Source organism: Aethalodelphis obliquidens, unplaced genomic scaffold, assembly GCF_003676395.1.
Source record: "Aethalodelphis obliquidens isolate GAN/ISIS:26980383/991018 unplaced genomic scaffold, ASM367639v1 scaffold45, whole genome shotgun sequence".
Lineage (NCBI taxonomy): Eukaryota > Metazoa > Chordata > Mammalia > Artiodactyla > Delphinidae > Aethalodelphis > Aethalodelphis obliquidens.
In genome coordinates, this window is record NW_020837989.1 from 9,827,427 (window position 1) to 9,847,710 (window position 20,284).

Here is a 20,284-nt window from a genome sequence, read left to right on the forward strand (position 1 = left end):
CTGTTCCCTTCCCAGAGAGGATGGGGTTAAAGTAGCAGCTGATTAGGGGGCTCTGGCTCACTCAGGCTGGGTGGAGGGAGCAGTACAGAATGCGGGGCAAGTCTGCGGTGGCAGAGGCCGGAATGACATTGCAACAGCCTGAGGCGCGCCTTGTGTTCTCCCGGGGAAGTTGTCCCTGGATCACGGGACCCTGGCAGTGGCAGGCTGCACAGCCTTCTGGGAGGGGATATGTGGATAGTGACCTGTGTTTGCATACAGGCTTCTTGGTGGCTGCAGCAGCAGTCTTAGCGTCTCATGCCCGACTCTGGTGTCTGCACTTATAGCTGCAGCTTGTGCCCCTCTCTGAAGCTTGTTTAGGCAGTGCTCTGAATCCCTTCTCCTCGTGCACCCCGAAACAATGGTCTCTTGCCTCTTAGGCAGTTCCAGAACTTTTCCTGAACTCCCTCCTGGCTAGCTGTGGCACACTAGCCCCCTTCAGGCTGTGTTCGCGCAGCCAACCCCAGTCCTCTCCCTGGGATCTGACCTCCGAAGCCCGAGCCTCAGCTCCCAGCCCCCAGCCACCCTGCTGGGTGAGCAGACAAGCCTCTCAGGCTGTTGAGTGCTGGTGAGCACTGATCCTCTCTGCGGTATTCTCTCCGCTTTGCCCTCTACACCCCTGTTGCTGTACTCTCCTCTGTGGCTCCGAAGCTACACCCCCTCCCACACCCTGTCTCTGCCTGTGAAGGGCCTTCCTAGTGTGTGGAAACTTTTCCTCCTTCACAGATCCCTCCCAGAGGTGCAGGTCCTGTCCCTATTCTTTTGTCTCTAATTTTTCTTTTTTCCTTTGCCCTACCCAGGTACGTGGGGAGTTTCTTCCTTTTGGGGAAGTCAGAGGTCTTCTGCCAGCATTCAGTAGGTGTTCTGTAGGAGCTCTTCCTCATTTTTGATGTATTTGTGGGGAGGAAGGTGATCTCCATGTCTTACTCCTCCGCCATCTTGAAGGTACCCCCTTAGACAGTTTAATGGAATAAAATCCAAAGAAAGAGTAATTTGGGAGAAAATGATGAAAAGTTGTATTTTGTAAGGGAGATGTGAGGTTCGAATTTCTGCTACTTTACTAGTCCGGGAACTGGCAAGCCAAGAAAATATCGTAAAATTGGACCTGACAGGTCTCCTACCTGAAGAAAGTTCAGATATCTTCTGGAGAGAAACATGCCGAATCTAGATTGTCTAGAATTCTCACAAAGTCCCACCAAAGAAGAACTGAGTCCAAAATTGCAAAGTATATGAGAGAAAAGGTTGCTTTCACTAAGAGTCAGCAGACCCCCAAATCAACAGGATTTTAACTTAGAGAACTTGAAATAGTAGACCAATTTAATAGAAACTACAAAATAATCGTTTACAGTGAATAAAGCTATAAAAGAAGGAATCAAAACCATAGGACAGTCATCAGAGGCAATATTCAAAGAAATTATGGCCGAAATTTTTCCAGAATTGATGAAAGAGATGAGTACTAATGTATAGGAATCACAATGCGTCCTAACTAGAAAAAATGAAGAGTAAATCCATTTATAAACACATTTTAGTGAACCTGTGCAACATTAAAGACAGAGAGAAGACTAAAAGTTATCAGAGGAAAGAACAAGGTTATCTACAGAGCAGCAGCAGACTTTCAGCAACAATAGAGGCCAGAAGATGGCCTCTATCAAGGGACTATATCAAGGGACTATTACCTTCAAAGAGCTGAGAGGAAGTAATTATTAATTTAAGTACCTGTATCCAATCAAAAGTGTTTCAGTATTAATTCTGAAACAACCACATCTCAGACAAGACTGAGAGCAATTATATATCAGTCCCTGACTTAAGTATTAAGGGTGGAATTTAGGAGGAAGGAAACTGAACCAGAAAGTAGAAATACAATGCAAAAAGCAATATTAAGCGAAGAATTTGATGAACATACGCATAATACTAAGCAAGTATTTGTTATGCTGTTCTATAAAAACAAAATAAAAATAATGGTAGTGATTTGGTGAAATAAAAACAAGGTAGACCTGAAATCCCGGGGAAATAGCATTTTAGATTGGAGGCGTATTACAAAGACCTAGTATGGTATTAGAGTAGGAAAAACATCTTTAATGAGACACAAAAATCATAACCTAATAGTAAAAGATTGCTATGTTTGACTACACTAAAATTAAAGCTTCTGCCTGGCAAATATACCAAAACAAAATTTAAAAAACAAGCCAAACTAGAGAAGTTATTTGTGAACCATATAACCACTGCTTCCCACTAGCTATCTGTTTTACCTTTGGTAGTGTATATATGTCAATGCCACTCTCTCACTTTGTCCCAGCTTACCCTTCCCCTTCCCTGTGTCCTCAAGTCTATTCTCTACGTCTGCATCTTTACTCCTGTCCTGCCTATAGGTTCGTCAAAACCATTTTTTTTTTTTAGATTCCATATATACGTGTTAGCATACGGTATTTGTTTTTCTGCTTCTGACTTCCTTCACTCTTATACACTGAATTTTAGTGTACTGGTAATTTCTGGGGAGGGAGGGTGAAGGAATCAAGGCTTATAGCTATACCTAGTTTTTCCCCATCGTCGAAGTCCAACACTGTCCTAGAGTTTAACCTGTAGTCAGCTGTGATAGAACCCTGCCATCACACTTGCTCCTGGACCTCAGAGTTTTTCTCCGGTAAATATTGCTCAGGCCTGGGTGTCTGGTCTTTTCATCCTTGTTTTCTGAACTCAGTGTATTATTTTCCTTACTTTTTGCAATGTTTGAAATGTTTCATAATTTATAACTGTTCTAGAATTTAAAAGAGGCTCTTAATCAATAATGCCAGGTGGTGCCGCAATTAAATCAGACAGATGCTGAGAAAAGTCTATTGGTCCTGTAGTCACAGAGCTGATTAATGGTTTAGCAGGGGAGACCCAGAGCTGGTTGGTGGCAGAGAAGGAACTAGCTTTGAGTCTTAGGAGTCTTGTTTTTTGAAATTTCTTCCATCTGATCACAGTGCTTTCTGTTTTGGTTAAAATTACTTCCCATGTCCCTAAATCTAGTTAGAAGGGAGCAGGGAAAGGCTGATAGTAAAAGGGATGAGGTAGGAAAGGCCCAGGGTAGTTACCGCCCCCGCCACCACGCAGAGGCTGTCATGGCCAGCAGAGGAAGTGTAAGGGTGTGGGGGCTGCCAGTACAGCTAGCAAGGCGCCTTCCAGGCACAGCTTAGATACCTGCTGCGAGGTGCTGAATCTGATTTACTGACTCTCGCTTCTTGGTGGGACTTTCTCTGGAGCCCAGGTGGGAGGATGTGCAAGAAAAGAGAAGAGAATTCTCCAACTGGAGTTTCCCTCTGTTCAGGACTGTCTTGTTTCTTCAGAGGTTTGGTTAAAGGAACATTATTCTCTTCTAGAGTAAACAGTAATTAGTTATATAAAGTGGCAGAAAAGATACAGATACAAATTAGTGAAGGAGGATGAAGGCACAGATATATCATTATGTGGGAGGAGCAAGCATCCTACCTTTCAGAGTGCTGCTGGGAGGAAAAGCCTGAAAAAGGTGGGCTCAGCCCAGACAGAAACTTGATGATGTTCTGAACGCCTGCCCCGTACCACCCAGCCTCCTCCCACCTCCAGGACCTCAAAGCATCCCTACCCTGTACCAGACCAGTTTGGTGTGATATAAGCAAGTTGAGTTCCATCCCAAATCTACCACTACCTTACTCTGTGATTTAAACATGCCGTCTGCCTTTCTAAGCTTCACTTTCCTCATTCTCAAATGAAAGAAGTGGAATCAGACCACTTCTACAGTTTTTCTACCTCTGATATCCTATACAGCTATAAATATCTTTAAAATATTTCTCTCCATGCCACAAAATTAGTCCTGGATCCTTTACTCATGGTCATGTTTTATCTAGTGCTAAGAGCTGGGGAAATTACATTTTAGCCCTGATACCAAGATGGTAAACTCAGATATCTTCCGGGACCAGGGAGGTAATATAAATTTCTGAAGCAGGCAGGTGTGACATAGTAGGGGGCTGTGTGGGTGTTGGGGAACTGGAGAGTGTCTGCTTACCCAAAGGCATTCACGTGCAAATGTTTCATAAACACCATGCTGAACAAACAAAGATTTTCTGGGGCTGGGTTTGGGCCAGGAGCCACTAGTGTACAGCCTCTGATAAAAGAAAAGGAAAATCTGTGATGGGATTTCAGCCATTGATCACGGGAGGTTTAAGAGGATTGGGGCAGCAGGGATTGAAGAAATGAGAGATGTAAGGGCATATTACAGTCAATCATCATTTCCTATCTCATCCAGCATCTATCTAACATTTTAGACAGGTAGCCTGTGATAGATTTATCCCCAACCTCACCCCCTATTACACATTAGTTGAATTCAGTCAGTTGGATCTTGAGGCAGGTCCTGGGCTTCACTTTCCTCCTGTTTCACATGAAAGGGTTGGAGTAGCTTTGTTCCAAGATCTCTTCTGCATCATATGTTCTACAAAGCTAAATATGAAATGCCTTCAGGATTCATTCATTCAACATAAATTGCCAAGCATAGCTCACAATTATTTACCAGATGAAGATTGCTTCAGGAACCTAGAATTCTAGAGCTGAAATTCAGTGTTCATTTGACAGATATTTATTGGGTGCCAATTTTGGTTTCAGGCATTGTTCTGGCCTCTGGAATGCAGTTGTGAGCAAGGTAGACAAGATTTCTATTCTTATTCAGACCAGCAACAAGCATGTTGGAAAAAATTAGTAAGATAATTTCAGCTGGTTACATGAGCTAAAAAGAAAATGGTTGAGTAGAGATGATAATCTTTCAGGGGGTGGTCCAAAAAAGTGGCATTCAAGTTGAGACCTAAATAATGAAAGAATGCCATCCAAATAAAATGAAGGAGGAAGAGCAATCAGATGGAGGGGACAGAGAGTGTGAAAGTCCTAAAACAAGAACAAGTTGACAAGTTTGAGGAAATACAACCAAGACCACACTTAATGGTGCATAGAGAGAATGAGAGGTTAGAAAATGAAAGGACCACAGGGATCAGATTTTGTTTCTCAGTCATGACGGTAGACAGCAAGGCATGCCTTGTGATGGTGTACAAACATTTAAATTCAGGAGTATTCAGATATAGACAAAAAATAATGCAAGAGGCATCAGCAGGCTGGAGTTCTACTCTGACACCTGCCACTGGCTGCTGTGTGATCTAGGAAAGTCTGCAAGTCACTTCACCTCTCTGGGATGCAGTTTCCTCATCTGTAGAATGAGTTGATCATAGCAAATACACTTTGAGGAGTGCCCCCACTAGAATATAAGGACTATGAGAACAGTGGTCTTGTTTCAGTTATTTACTGGTGTATCTACAATGACAGTGCTGCACATACATTTGGCACTCGATAAATACATGTTGGATAAACCTTGAATGATCTTTCTAGCTTTAGCATTCAGGATTCTGAGGCAATCTTCAGTGAATATTCATTAGTCTTGTTTTTGTAATTTGTGCCTTCCACAGCCAGTCTAGATATAAAGTTGTGAGGGTAATACATATTGTTTGCTGAGCAATTAGATTGACTCTGCATATATCCCCTGGTTATACATTGGATAATAATAAAATAATTTGAGTGAGATTCCTGGATTTAACCAGGCTACCACATACTGAGGGCTTGCAGTGTGCTGGGCACCATTATAAGCACTTCATGTACATTATTTTATTTAATCTTAAAATAATCCTGTGCGTTGGGAAGTCTGACACTCAGAGAAGTTAGGTAACTTTCTCAATGTCAGGCAGCTATCCAGGACTCAAACCCAGGTCTGTTTTGGGCAGTGTCTTTATCCACTATAACAAATTGCTTTCTGAATTGTTGTTTCTCATCTTGAATAAAAATACAAGTAGTTCAGGGTTGGTGAAGGAGGTCAGGGGTATCAAGAATCCACACTCCTTCTATCTTTCCATCTTATTGTCCCTTATGTAAGGCATCAAATTTAAGTTGAGAGGGAAGAAAGGGGAAGGGATGATGCTCAGGAGAGCAAAAGCTTTCCTTAACTCCCTAGCCAACTTCTGCTTATTGGCTAAAATTTTATCTTGTCACCCCTGGCGGCAGGGGAGATTGGAAAAGAGAGTAGCTTGATGGAGCTGGGCATAATGGTGCCCCCAAACAAAATTGAGGTTCTGTCACCCAGGAAGAAGGAGAGGATGGCTACTGGGAAGGTAGCTGTCAGTGTTTTCATTATGTGTGTAGAACAACCTGGCCACTCAATCATCACAGAGAATCTCTGCTTGCTCACTAGTGCTTTTAAGCTCTAGTGAGCTATTTTCACTTTAAAATCATTTATTTGGGTTTTTATATGTAAACACACACACAGAATGAAAGAAGCTAATTACTAAGCAGAGCCTTGTTGGGGGTGGGGAGGTATACACCAGTTGCCTGGTGGGGTCATGTAATTGGAGAGGATACAGCCCTGAGCGAGTGAATTCCTGCTGCCCATCTAGTCCTGGTTCTGCCTCTACCTCATGATTTTAAGAAAATCCTTTCTTCAGTTTTTCCATCAGTAAAATGAAGAGTTTGAACCAGATGAAATCTAAAGCGTCTTTGAGTATCACCCTTTGCTGACCTTATTTATGTTGATTATGGATTGACATTTGAAGAGAATGAAGGGCGTTAGTTTAATAGGAACAAAATGTTTTATATGCTTTTATAAGATGTGAGAGAGCTTCTGAATACCACGTGTCTCCACTGAAAGTTGGGTAAGAGGGGGTGAAAAGCTTTAAAATAAATAACAGGTAAAATTATGTAAAGGAAGTTGTATAACCAGGAAACAAAGATCAAATGTAAAGGCCAAGAGGGCTGCATTTTGCACTTGGCAATGCAAATTCCACCATCAAGTTGGTGGTAAGAGACTGGAAGCTTCTGGATTCTGGTGTGGTCGGTTCCAGGACTAGAGTTTCAACAATAGCTCTCTCTAGGATATTAAAGAAGCAGCCAAAAAAATGACCAAGCATCTTCCCAGGGAACAGCAGCTCCTTAGAAATGCCTTGCAAAGTGCTCACCGTCTCCACGGTCTTTTCCTGGCTTGTGTGAGGAGTGGGTGTGTGGAAGGTGCTACTGTAGGCTTTTGGGGTTCTCCTTTCTAATGTAAAAGTGATGATGATGGTGGTGGTGGTAGTGGTGGCAGCTGATATACATTTGTGAGTGTTCATAGTATGTGCCAGATCCTGTGATAACTGCTTTATAGATATTATCTCTAAGCCTCAATTTATTCATCTATAAAATGTGGGTGTATTAGTCTCTGCCTCATTCTATTGTAGAATGCATAATTTTAGAGACCTAATCAGCAGCAGTCACCCAAGGAGCTTCTGTACTAGCCTTATTTCAAAAGGTCTGTCCGGAAAATGAAATAATGAAAACAGAGAGACTAATCCTGAGTATACTGAGTACCTGGAAGTGTTTGTCTTTGTTTCTTTGTATCCAAATGACTTTTTCGTTGTAGTGAGCACCATTGTCTCCACTGTATGCCCAAAGCTTATGGGGCCAAAGTGGCTCACTGCTGAGTGTCAGAACTTGGAGATGCCCCCAAGATTTCCTGCTCCCTGGAGTACATGTTCCTTCTCCTATGTCCTTAATGGAATACTAATCTAGGTACTGCTGTGAAGGGATTTTGCAGATGAAATTAAGGCCCCAAGTCAGCTGACCTTTAAATAGGGAGATTATCCAGGTAGGCCTGAGCCAATCACATGAACCTTTTAAATCTAAGTCTAGAAGTAAAGTCAGGTAAGTCAGAGAGGGAGTTGATGTGAGGGAAAATCCTACTGGCTTTAAAGATGGAGGAAGCCCCATGGCATGGAATGTGGGCAATCCGTAGGAGCTAAGAGTGGCCCCAGCTGACAGCAGCAAGGAATGGGGTCCTCAGTCCTTCAGCTGCAAGGATCTGAATTCTGGCAACAACCATGTGCACTCAAAAGAGGACCCAGAGCTCCACATGAGACCCTGATCTGCCTACGTCTTGATTTCAGCCTGTGAGATCCTGAGAAGAGAACTCAGTCATACTGTGCTCAGACTTTTGACCTATAAAACTATGAGCTAAAGAATGGATGTTGTTTTAGGCTGTTATCTAGCTATAGAAAACTGATGTGCTTACCATGAGGCACGTGACTACCCCGTGACAGAGCTAGGATTTGAATTCAGGCCTGGCTAACTCTAAAGCTTTTGTTCTGAATCTCTCTTACACTGGGGAATGATGCAAATTCCAAATTTTATGTTAGATATTTTTTTAATTTATTATATTTTTTTACACAGCAGGTTCTTATTAGTTATCTATTTATACATATTAGTGTATATATGTCAATTCCAATCTCCCAATTCATCCCACCACCAGCATCCCCCGCTACATTCCCCCTTTGGTGTCTGTACGTTTGTTCTCTACATCTGTGTCTCGATTTCTGCCTTGCAAACCGGTTCATCTATACCATTTTTCTAGATTCCACATATATGTGTTAACATACGATATTTGTTTTTCTCTTTCTGACTTACTTCACTCTGTATGACAGTCTCTAGGTCCATCCACATCTCTACAAATGACCCAATTTCGTTCCTTTTTATGGCTGAGTAGTATTCCATTGTATATATGTACCACATCTGCTTTATCCATTCGTCTGTCAATGGGCATTTAGGATGCTTCCATGACCTGGCTATTGTAAATAGTGCCACAATGAACATTGGGGTGCATGTGTTTTTTTGAATTATGGTTTTCTCTGGTATATGCCCAGTAGTGGGATTGCTGGGTCATATGGTAGTTCTAATTTTAGTTTTTTAAGGAACCTCCATACTGCTCTCCATAGTGACTGTATCAATTTACATTCCCACCAACAGTGCAAGAGGGTTCCTTTTTCTCCACACCCTCTCCAGCATTTGTTGTTTGTAGATTTTCTGATGATGCGCATTCTGACCGGTGTGAGGTAATACCTCACTATAGTTTTGATTTGCATTTCTCTAATGATTAGTGATGTTACGAAACTTTTCATTTGCCTCTTGGCCATCTGTATGTCTTTGGAGAAATGTGTATTTAGGTCTTCTGCCCATTTTTTGATACGGTTGTTTGTGTTTTTAATATTGAGCTGCATGAGCTGTTTATATATTTTGGAGATTAAACATTTGTCCGCTGATTCGTTTGCAAATATTTTCTCCCATTCTGAGGGTTGTTTTTTCGTCTTGTTTATAGTTTCCTTTGCTCTGCAGAAGCTTTTAAGTTTCATTAGGTCCTATTTGTTTATTTTTGTTTTTATTTCCATTACTGTAGGAGGTGGGTCAAAAAAGATCTTGCTCAGATTTATGTAAAAGAGTGTTCTTCCTATGTTTTACTCTAAGAGTTTATTAGTGTCTAGTTTTATATTTAGGTCTTTAATCCATTTGGAGTTTATTTTTGTGTATGGTGTTAGGGAGTGTTCTAATTTCATTCTTTTACATGTAGCTGTCTGGTTTTCCCAGCACCACTCATTGAAGGGACTGTCTTTTCTCCCATTGTATATCCTTGCTTCCTTTGTCATAGATTAGTTGACCATAGGTGCGTGGATTTATCTCTGGGCTTTCTATCCTGTTCCATTGATCTATACTTCTGTTTTTGTGCTAGTACCATATTTTCTTGATGACTGTAGCTTTGTAGTGTAGTCTGAAGTCAGGGAATCTGATTCCTTCAGCTCCGTTTTCTTCCCTCAAGATAGTTTTGGCTATTCGGAGTCTTTTGTGTCTCCATACAAATTTTAAGATTTTTTTTTTCTAGTTCTGTAAAAACTACCATTGGTAATTTGATAGGGATTGCACTGAACCTGTAAATTGCTTTGGGTAGTATAGTCATTTTCACAGTATTGATTCTTCCAATCCAAGAACATGGTATATCTCTTCATCTGTTTGTGTCATCTTTGATTTCTTTCATCAGTGTCTTATAGTTTTCTGCATACAGGTCTTTTGTCTCCTTAGGTAGGTTTATTCCTAGGTATTTTATTTTTTTTGTTGCAGTGGTGAATGGGATTGTTTCCTTAATTTCTCTTTCTGATCTTTTGTTGTTAGTGTATAATAATGCAAGAGTTTTCTGTGCTTTAATTTTGTATTCTGCTACTTTACCAAATTCATTGATTAGGTCTAGTAGTTTTCTGGTGGCATCTTTAGGATTCTCTATGTATAACATCATGTCATCTGCAAACAGTGACAGTTTTACTTCTTCTTTTCCAATTTGTATTCCTTTTATTTCTTTTTCTTCTCTGATTGCTGTGGCTAGGACTTCCAAAACTGTGTTGAGTAAGAGTGGCGAGAGTGGACATCCTCCTCTTTTTCCTGATCTTAGAGGAAATGCTTTCAGTTTTTCACCATTGGGAATGAAGTTTGCTATGGGTTTGCTGTGGGTTCCTCTTCGATTTCTTCAGTGATCTCTTGGTTGTTTAGTAACGTATTGTTTAGCCTCCATGTGTTTGTGTTTTTTTACGTTTTTTTCCCTGTAATTGATTTCTAATCTCATAGTGTTGTGGTCAGAAAAGTTGCTTGATATGATTTCCATTTTCTTAAAGTTACTGAGGCCTGATTTGTGACCCACGATGTGATCTATCTTGGAGAATGTTCTGTGCGCACTTGAGAAGAAAGTGTAATCTCCTGTTTTCAGTTGGAATGTTCTATAAATATCAAATCTGTCTGGTCTATTGTGTCATTTAAAGCTGTGTTTCCTTATTTTCTGTCTGGATGATCTGTCCATTGGTGTCAGTGAGGTGTTAAGGTCCCCCACTATTACTGTGCTACTGTTGATTTCTTCTTTTATAATTGTTAGCATTTGCCTTATGTATTGAGGTGCTCCTCTGTTGGGTGCATATATATTTATAATTGTTATATCTTCTTCTTGGATTGATCTCTTGATCATTATATAGTGTCCTTCCTTGTCTCTTGTAACATTCTTTATTTTAAAGTCTATTTTATCTGATGAGTATTGCCACTCCAGCTTTCTTTTGAATTCCATTTGCATGGAATATCTTTTTCCATCCCCTCATTTTCACTCTGTACGTGTCCCTAGTTCTCAAGTGGGTCTCTTGTAGACAGCATATATATGGGTCTTGTTTTTGTATCCATTCAGCAAGCCTGTGTCTTTTGGTTGGAGCATTTAATCCATTCACGTTTAAGGTGATTATTGATATGTATGTTCCTGTTACCATTTTCTTAATTGTTTGGGGTTTGTTTTTGTAAGTCCTTTTCTTCTCTTGTGTTTCCCACTTAGAGAAGTTCCTTTAGCATTTGTTGTAAAGCTGGTTTGTTGGTGCTGAATTCTCTTAGCTTTTGCTTGGTTGTAAAGCTTTTGATTTCACTGTCAAATCTGAATGAGATCCTTGCCAGGTAGAGTAATCTTGGTTGTAGGTTCTTCCCTTTCATGTCTTTAAATATATCATGCCACTTCCTTCTGGCTTGGAGAGTTGCTGCTGAGAAATCAGCTGTTGACCTTATGGGAGTTCCCTTGTATGTTATTTGTCATTTTTCCCTTGCTGCTTTCAATAATTCTTCTTTGTCTGTAATTTTTGCCAATTTGATTACTATGTGTCTTGGCGTGTTTCTCCTTGGGTTTATCCCGTATGGGACTCTCTGTGCTTCCTGGACTTGGGTGGCTATTTCCTTTCCCATGTTAGGGAAGTTTTTGACTATAATCTCTTCAAGTATTTTCTCAGGTCCTTTCTCTCTTCTTCTTCTGGGACCCCTATAATGTGAATGTTGGTGCATTTAATATTGTCGCAGAGGTCTCCTAGGCTGTCTTCATTTCTTTTCATTCTTTTTTCTTTATTCTGTTCTGTGGCAGTGAATTCCACCATTCTGTCTTCCTGGTCACTTATCTGTTCTTTGGCCTCAGTTATTCTGCTGTTGATTCCTTCTAGGGTAATTCATTTCAGTTATTGTATTGTTCATGACTGTTTGTTTGTTCTTTAATTCTTCTAGGTGTTTGTTCTTTAATTCCTCTAGGTCTTTGTTACACATTTCTTGCATCTTCTCAACCTTTGCCTCCATTCTTTTTCCGAGGTCCTGGATCATCTTCACTATCATTATTCTGAATTCTTTTTCAGGAAGGTTGCCTATCTCCACTTCATTTATTTGTTTTTCTGGGTTTTATCTTGTTCCTTCTTCTGGTACATAGTCCTCTGCCTTTTCATTTTGTCTATCTTTCTGTGAATGTGTTTTCATTCCACAGTCTGCAGAATTGTAGTTCTTCTTGCTTCTGCTGTCTATCCTCTGGTGGATGAGGCTAAGAGGCTTGTATATATTAGATATTTTTAATTGCTAAGTGCAAGTTTAAAATGCAAGTAAATGATGTGGTTCATTTCTGTGGATGATGTGTAGTAAATACAATGATGTGGAGTAAATACTGAGAACTATGAGGAAAATAAATTACCTGGAAGTTACACATTCTATGCATAACTCAAACTAAAATATTACTAAAATGAATGTGAAAAAGGATGGTTGGCCATGCCACCAGCCCTAGTTTAAAGAAAGAATGGTGATGTATAAATACTTAAGTGTAGTTATCTAGTTGCCAAATTAGCCTGACAGGATCTGACAGCTATGAGTGAGTTGAAGAAATTCTCCTGTAAAAAAAGAATGCCTGGAATTTGGACAAATAGAACTTGGTGTGCAGGAACCTAAAGACTGGACATTGCCATGGGTTCTACAGTGTTTTGAAGTGCAGCTGATTTCCAAAGGCTCACACAAGTAACAGAGGTGGGCAAAGGAACATCATAATTCTCCTGTGGAGTGACCATGAATTGGGCTTGGGGTAAGGATGCCATCATAAGAACCCTTCCCCATAAGGCATAGACAGTAGCTATAAATAATAATAATAATAATAATAATAATAATAATAATAATAATAATAGTATTTGTCAAGGACTCCCTGTGTGCCAGACATTTCTCTAAATGCTTTACCTGAATTTCCTCATCTAATCCTTAAGCAGTCCTGTGTGGTTGGTACTTGTGATTATCTCTGTTTTAAAGATGAGAAGCCTAAAACACAGAAAACCTGAATAACTTGCCCTAGGTAAATATTAAGCATTAAGCAGAACTCAGGCATGTCTCCAAAGGCTATTTTCTTAGTTGCTGTACCCATCTCCCTGGGGAAAAAAGCTAAAGTTCTAGGAAAACGTATTTTTGTTAGTGAGGAAAGTATATTTATATGATCAAGAGATAATGTTAAATGAAAGTATACATGTTACATTATCACTTACATAAAAAGGAAAGACACACATGTTCAAACAATGCTATATATATTGAGTAGAAAAGAACTAATATATAAAGCAGAAACTAACACACCATTGTAAAGCAATTATACTCCAATAAAGATGTTTAAAAAATAAGAAAAAAAAAGAAGCTGCTCAAGCCAGTATAAACTGAATCATAAAAAGGAAGAAAAAAGAAAAGAACTAATAATTAATATCAGTAGATATCCCTGGAGTGTGCCTAGAATGAGGCTTTGGGTACTAGTCAAAGTGAGGTTTAAGGTTATTTGAAATGTTTGAACTTTTTCTCTAGAGTATTTACAATTTATTATGATGTAGGTCAAACTAACAAAATGGCACATAGTATAATGGAAAAGATTCCCACATACCGTTATCCAGGATAGGAAATAAGGCATGACAAATACAGTTGAGTCCCTCATGTTTGCATCTCCTTGCTTCCCTCAACAGAGGCGATTGCCCCCGAGAATTTAGAGTCTATTGTTCTGTTGCATTTCTTTATACTTTTTAGTATGTAAGCATGTATTCCAAAAAATATATTAATAGGTTAATAAAATATTCATGTTTCATGTTTTTAACTTTACATAAATAATATACTGTAAGTATTATTCTACAGCTTACTTTTTTAAACTCAGCATTGTATGTGCAAAATGTATTGATATTGGGGCTTCCCTGGTGGTGCAGTGGTTGAGGGTCTGCCTGTCGATGCAGGGGACACGGGTTCGTGCCCCAGTCTGGGAGGATCCCACATGCCGCGGAGCGGCTGGGCCCGTGAGCCATGGCTGCTGAGCCTGCGCATCCGGACGGAGCCTGTGCTCTGCAACGGAAGAGGCCGGGAGAGGCCGCAGCGGTGAGAGGCCCGCGTACTGCAAAAAAAAAAAAAAAAAAAAAAGTGTTGATATTGATGTTTATCTAGTTTAATTTTTTTCACTCCTGGGTAGTAGGCCATAATTTATTTTTTGGTTCTCTTGTTGATGAGCATTTAGGTAATTCCCAGTGTTTTGCAGTTACAGAAAATTATTTCATAAATTATCATGTCACTTTGGGTATATGTGTGCATTTCTGTAGGTTCTATGCCTAAGAGTGGTTTTTAGGGTATATACATCTCAACGTTACTAGGCAGTGCCACAATCCTCTCCAGTGTGGTTGTACTCCTACCAGCAGTTCATAAGAAGCTCCATTGTTCCAGATCTCTGTCAACACATGGCCATGTCAGATATTAATGATTACTAATCCAATTTTGTTAACTGAAGAATGTGTTCATGTTTTACCCATGTAATTACAAAGAAAGGGAAGGGGGAGGAGAGAGAGAGGCAGAGAGATAGAGAAAAAGAGAGAAAGGGAAAGAGAGAAAGAAGGAGGAAATCAGGCATAAGGCATAGGAAAGAAAGGAATCCTGTTGCTAAACTAGAGTGTGGCTTTGGTGTTTGGTTAGGGCCAAACTGGAGCCCCAGGCAGGCTGAGTTGAGGTGTAGACCTCTAGGTAATTGACCAGGGCTGCTTGCCTCTCCTTTTATTAAAGGCTATAGTAGCCCCAGAACTGGAGGTTGAGAGGAGCCTGTAGTGACTCCAAGCTGGTGAGAAGAGACAGGTAGAAATAGGTAGACAGAGAGGAGATGCACTCAGAAGCTCTTCTCTTGACTGGACCATCAGCCAGTCAGCCCTTTTATCTACAGATGTTTTGGCTCATTTTCAGGGTGCTTGGTCGTTAACTCTCATGCGGACCTAGTCATTAGTTATCCTGTAATGCTGGCTTCCTCTTGGGATATAGTAATCAGCTCCACTCTGAGGACATTTTAACAGCATAAACCAGAGAAAATTATTTTATGTCACTTGGCGATTTATGAAAAGTAAAATGAATTCCATGGTGGGTAAAAATTTGACTTAATGCAGAATATCAAAGATAAATAATTTACCTGAGAACGTAAGAACTGCCCTATGTTATAGGACTCATGGTCCCTCAAGCCCAACCTTCCATCACTGACTCTGGCAATGGGGAGGCGTTGTGGGGTGATGAGGTGGCCCTTTCTCTGCTATGTCAGCTTTGACAGGTTAGCAAGTCCATTTTTGGCATACACCCGTTCAGGGGCTTTCCTGCACACCACATATATAGACTTAACAGTATTTAGTTAAGAGTGAGTGAATGAAATTAATCTTTTTGAACCTGAGTTTCCTTGTCCAAAAGTATCAATTATAATAACAATCCTAACTGCTCTGAAAAATGTACATTAAATAAGAATAACAAGGAAAGCTTTTGCTAACTGAAGGCTGAATTCAGATGTTAATTTTAAAAATCTATTGTGTGTGTGTGAATGAGACAGGCTTTAACGCAATTTCTCATGTGTTTTATCCATTGTTGCTTAGTCTGACTGGCTGCTAATGGGCTTGGGTGAACAACAGATCATTTCCTCACCTAACCATTTGCTGTCCTATCTGTTGCTGAATAGACTGCTAGTCAGGTTCTGGTTTTTATAAAGAATCCTGATAGCACTAAAAAGCTTGCTATAGGGGTTTCTCCCAGTGGAAATCTTTTGCCTTGCTTTCTGTTTGATTTTTCAGATCATTATCTCTCCTTGGGGAGAGAGGTAATGTGATTGACTCTTGTGGAGAAGAGAAGCAACTATGGGATGATGATGGTCAGCCCATGTTTTCGTCTGCTTTAGTTGAGTAAGATTCACTCCAGTGCTTGGCCATTTAGTTGGTTTGAGAACTAGTTATTTCTCTCTAAAGATCTGGCTGCATTTAGTACAAGGTTCTACAATGCCTAATTCTTTTTATATCATTGTGATAAAGGACTCATGTAGAAACTTAGAACTATGGGCTTCCTTATTGTTCCGTTAGTCTATCAGATAGAGGATAGACATTATGGTGTTTTTCGACTTACTGTCCTCTAACCTTTTCTCGCACCCATCTGATGTTGGGGAGCTCACTGCATTGGAAAGCTTTGTAGGGCAGCTCTGGTGATTAGGGTAGGAATGAAAAGTACCAGACTGAAATGCCGGAATGTCTTATCTGGACCCGTGAGGTACACCACTGCTCACTGTGCATTATGCTACTCACTGTTCTCTCCTTCTGGGCACATTGTATGTTTGAATATCCTACCTTCCTTATGGCTGTATGGGGCCATGTGTCTAGTTCTGTCCAGTTGTTGAGTGGAAATGACACGAACCACTTTCAGGCAGGAGCATTTCATTATCAGTTTGTGATACACACACGCACCCACCCACTGCCTGAGTTCTCTTTCCCTCTAGAATGGCAACTGGCAGCATTTAAGATGGTGGCTACTCCATCAATCTGGGTCCCTGAGTGAACGTGATGAGCAGAGGCTCCTTGACCACCCACCATGGACACATACGTTGAGTGAAAAATAAACCTTTGTTCTTTGAAAGTACTGAAGATTGAGGGTTGCTTGTAACCAGAGAAAAATCTAGCCCATTCAGACTGACACAGTGATGATTGAAGGCCCATTCTCAGTAACCTTCTCAATATAGCATTTCAGCTATACAAGTGGATTAAACTTGTAATATGAGAAAAAAAAGAATTTGTCATTTTGTCTTTGGATGAGTTGAATTCTACCGTCCAGTGTTTTCCCTCACTGGTCCCAGTCACACTTTTTAGAGCTACTTGACAGTATTTCAGAGACTAGAGTTAGGTACCCCAGCACCTTTGAGTCTTTTGGTCCTTAGGCTGAAATCCCCATTTCCTCAGCTGCTCTGCTTGTAATGCTGGGAATAATTCGAAGGGCTTTTTAAAATTCTGGTAAACTTTGTCTAGATATTTTTGTATCTATGAATAATTATTATCCAGGACAGTTCTCAGGGTAGCCTTAGACTTCTAGCAACTTTAGCATGCATATCTTTAAGATCCCATAACCTGCCTGGGGTGTGTCATGTTCTAAGGTAAGAAGGGTGAGGGCTAGTGAAAAAGTGTTAGGATCAGTGGATTGACTATCCTGAAAGACTGAAAGAATTGCTAGAGTCAGACTGCTGAAGGAATGAGTTCTAAAGATAGGAAATGATGGTTGGAGAGTGAGATATTTGAAATTGAGATTGTTGGGAGTTACAGCTATTGGTAATGACAAGTTCAAGGTTTGAACATTGGAGTGAGTAACTGAGGAAGTATGGAACACAGCTTACTGAAGAACAGGTTTAGAAACTTGTAGTTCTCAAAGGAGTTTCCAAAACATTATTTAAGAGGTAGCATTTATATTCATCTGTATTCCAGACTATGTATTTTAACTTTTAGATTATCTTCATAAATTTTGCCACTGATTATGAAATTTTCTCTAACATATTGGAACATTTATCCTAGTACATCATAGGTTCTGGAGTTAGGGAGATCTACATTCAAATCTTGAATTTACTGTTTACTGGTTGTATGACTTTGGGCACATCAATTCAAATCTTTGAGCTTCAGCTTCTTCATCTGAAAATTGGATAGAGTAGTAATACCCATCTCTGTAGACTTGTTGTGACAATAGAATGAGTTAATGCATGAAAAAGAGCATTCTTGCTGGCACATGGTGGCACTCAGGTAATGATAATAACTATTCTTTACCCCATTATTATTAAAGCAGAGAGGCCAAAGAGGCCTGAAGGATTGGAAAGCTGCCACAGTCAACCATAAGGGAATATCCTAATTATATTACATTACATTATGTTACATTACATATTACAGCCTAGCATTTATTTTCAAGCTAACCAAAAAATTAATTTTTCTATCTAAGAAGTTTCTAGCATGGAAGCGTTTCTACCCCATAAATTATTGAGAATGAATAACACACACACACACACACCAGAATTCCACAAACTTGATTTGCAAATATTGTCAAATTAGATATTTATAAGATAATGAAATACAGCTTTTTACAGAAGATGTGTATTACAGCTGTTAAAAATCCTTCAGGACTATGAATGAGAAAAGCTTGAAGCTAGAACTTTCTAATTTTCTTGATAGACAAGTGGTATGCTGCCTCTGCCCCTGCTCTTTTACTTCCAACCTTTGACATTCACTGATCTTCTTTAACTGCATATTTCCAGGATTGATAAATCAGGAATACTTCAGTGCTTTCATTTAGACAAGACACCTGAAGTTCAAGAGAACAAAACAGCCAAGCTCTTGAAAGTCATTACACTTTGCTAGGCCAGTGATTCTTGACCATATCAGGTCAGGCACTACTCTGCCCTTTTTTAAACAAATATTTTGTAATACCCCTTGACTATACTGAAATGAAATCCATGAGTAATATAACCTGTCTATTCACAATTAAATTATGCACATACTTCCTTAACTGCAATACAAAATAGCAATAAAGCAAAAGTTATTTATAATATAGTATTTGTTTCATTATAAATGCTCAGACTTATCTACAGTAGGAAACATAATAAAGTAGTCAGATATGTGTGGCTTGTACATTAAATCACTGTGAATGCAACAACTACTAATGAAGTCCAGCACAGGTGTGTTGGGTTGTCAACTCTAATACCACGAGTACCACGAGTGGCATCACTGTTGGTGACATTTAGAGAATCCCTGTTCTGAACAAAATGAAAGTGTAATTCCCCTTCATTTAGTGTATATAAATTACCATGCAAAAAATTATTTGTGTTTATATGTAAAAGGAGTTAAGTGCTAAATTGGGTAACTATAAACAAATTTTTCACTTATACAGATGGCTGATAGGACATTCTAAAATCATGGAGAATGTGGGATGTGATTTTTTAAATGAGAGATTGTCCTTCATATTGTAATGTCACCTGTCCTCTCACTAAATGCCTATAGTGTTCCCCAATCATAACCACAACCCACGGCCCCACAAGTATCTCAGAGAACCTCTGGGGGTGTTACCACTTCTACTGAGAATCATGTTCTAGGTATTTTGACTGGAGTACATATAATTAAAAGGTTTTAAAATTTCTAAGGCCAAAGTCCATCCAAATATAACTCACAGTTGTCTCTCTACACTCTAGACATGTCAAAATGTAAATCTGATCATGTCATCCTTAATGCCAACCTTCTTTAAACAATTTGTGACTCCCCACTGAACTCATAATGAAGACCTAAATACTTAGCGCAGCCTGTGGTCCCCTCCTGATCTGACCCTTGTTGGCCCCAAGTGCTGGTGGCTCTCCTGGCTCCCAGCACTACAGTTATGTTGATCTTCTTTCAGCTGCTGGAATAAATCACATCATTTTCACCACTGCACTTTCAGCCCTGGCCCCTGACATTTCATACTTTTTTTCAGTCAACTCTTGCGCTTCCTTGAAATTGCAGCTCAATGATCACACCCTCAGAAGAGTGTTTGCTGATCTCAAAACAGGGTTAGCACCACCACGTATACCTCTTCTCATAGCCTCCACAGCAGGGGTAATTTTACATATATGTATAGTTGGATTCATGTCTGTCTGCTCTGGTAGCCTTTGAGCTTACTGAGGGAAGGAACCATGCCTGCTGTCTCTTCTCAGTGACTGAAATACTTAGCCCCTCACATATTCCATTGAGTGCATACACAGATGACTGAGTAGACAAAGGGATGGTTGAATGAAAAAATGAGCAAACATATGCCTATAGCTAAGCTGACATTCCTGGGTCAAGCCTAGTTGGGTCAGTGAGTTTGTTTTCTAATCACAGCAGAGCTCACACCCAACTGCTTAGAGAAATTAATGCTCTCATGTATGACTTATTTGGCAAGAACAATATGTTAACCTTCTAGTGTGAAGTGAGAAGGGGTGTGGTTGAGAAGTGCAAGGGAAGATGAGATTCACAGCAGAGGGAGTAGTACTTCTGTATTCTTCAGCTGAATAAGTAATAAATAAATCTATTCTTGTCATTTCAAATTCCGATAATACTCTGAATGAAAAAGTTTCCCATTACCTTCTAGTCCTCTGCCCAAAACATTTATGATTAACAATTGGTTGTACATTCTAATGGCCATAACCTCTGAATTTAATTATATATATATATGCATAGATGCAGACATAGCTCTCCTTCTCTCCCTGTTTTAATTTTCCTTCAAATATAATTTTATTTGGATATAAAATATGTAAAGTCTT

General features: G+C 39.7%; 1 protein-coding gene across 2 annotated transcripts in view; it reads left to right on the plus strand.

Moving 5' to 3' along the window:
- HTR4 (5-hydroxytryptamine receptor 4) overlaps positions 1 to 20,284 on the plus strand; it is a 155,460-nt gene that overhangs the window by 67,405 nt on the left and 67,771 nt on the right. The window lies entirely within an intron of this gene.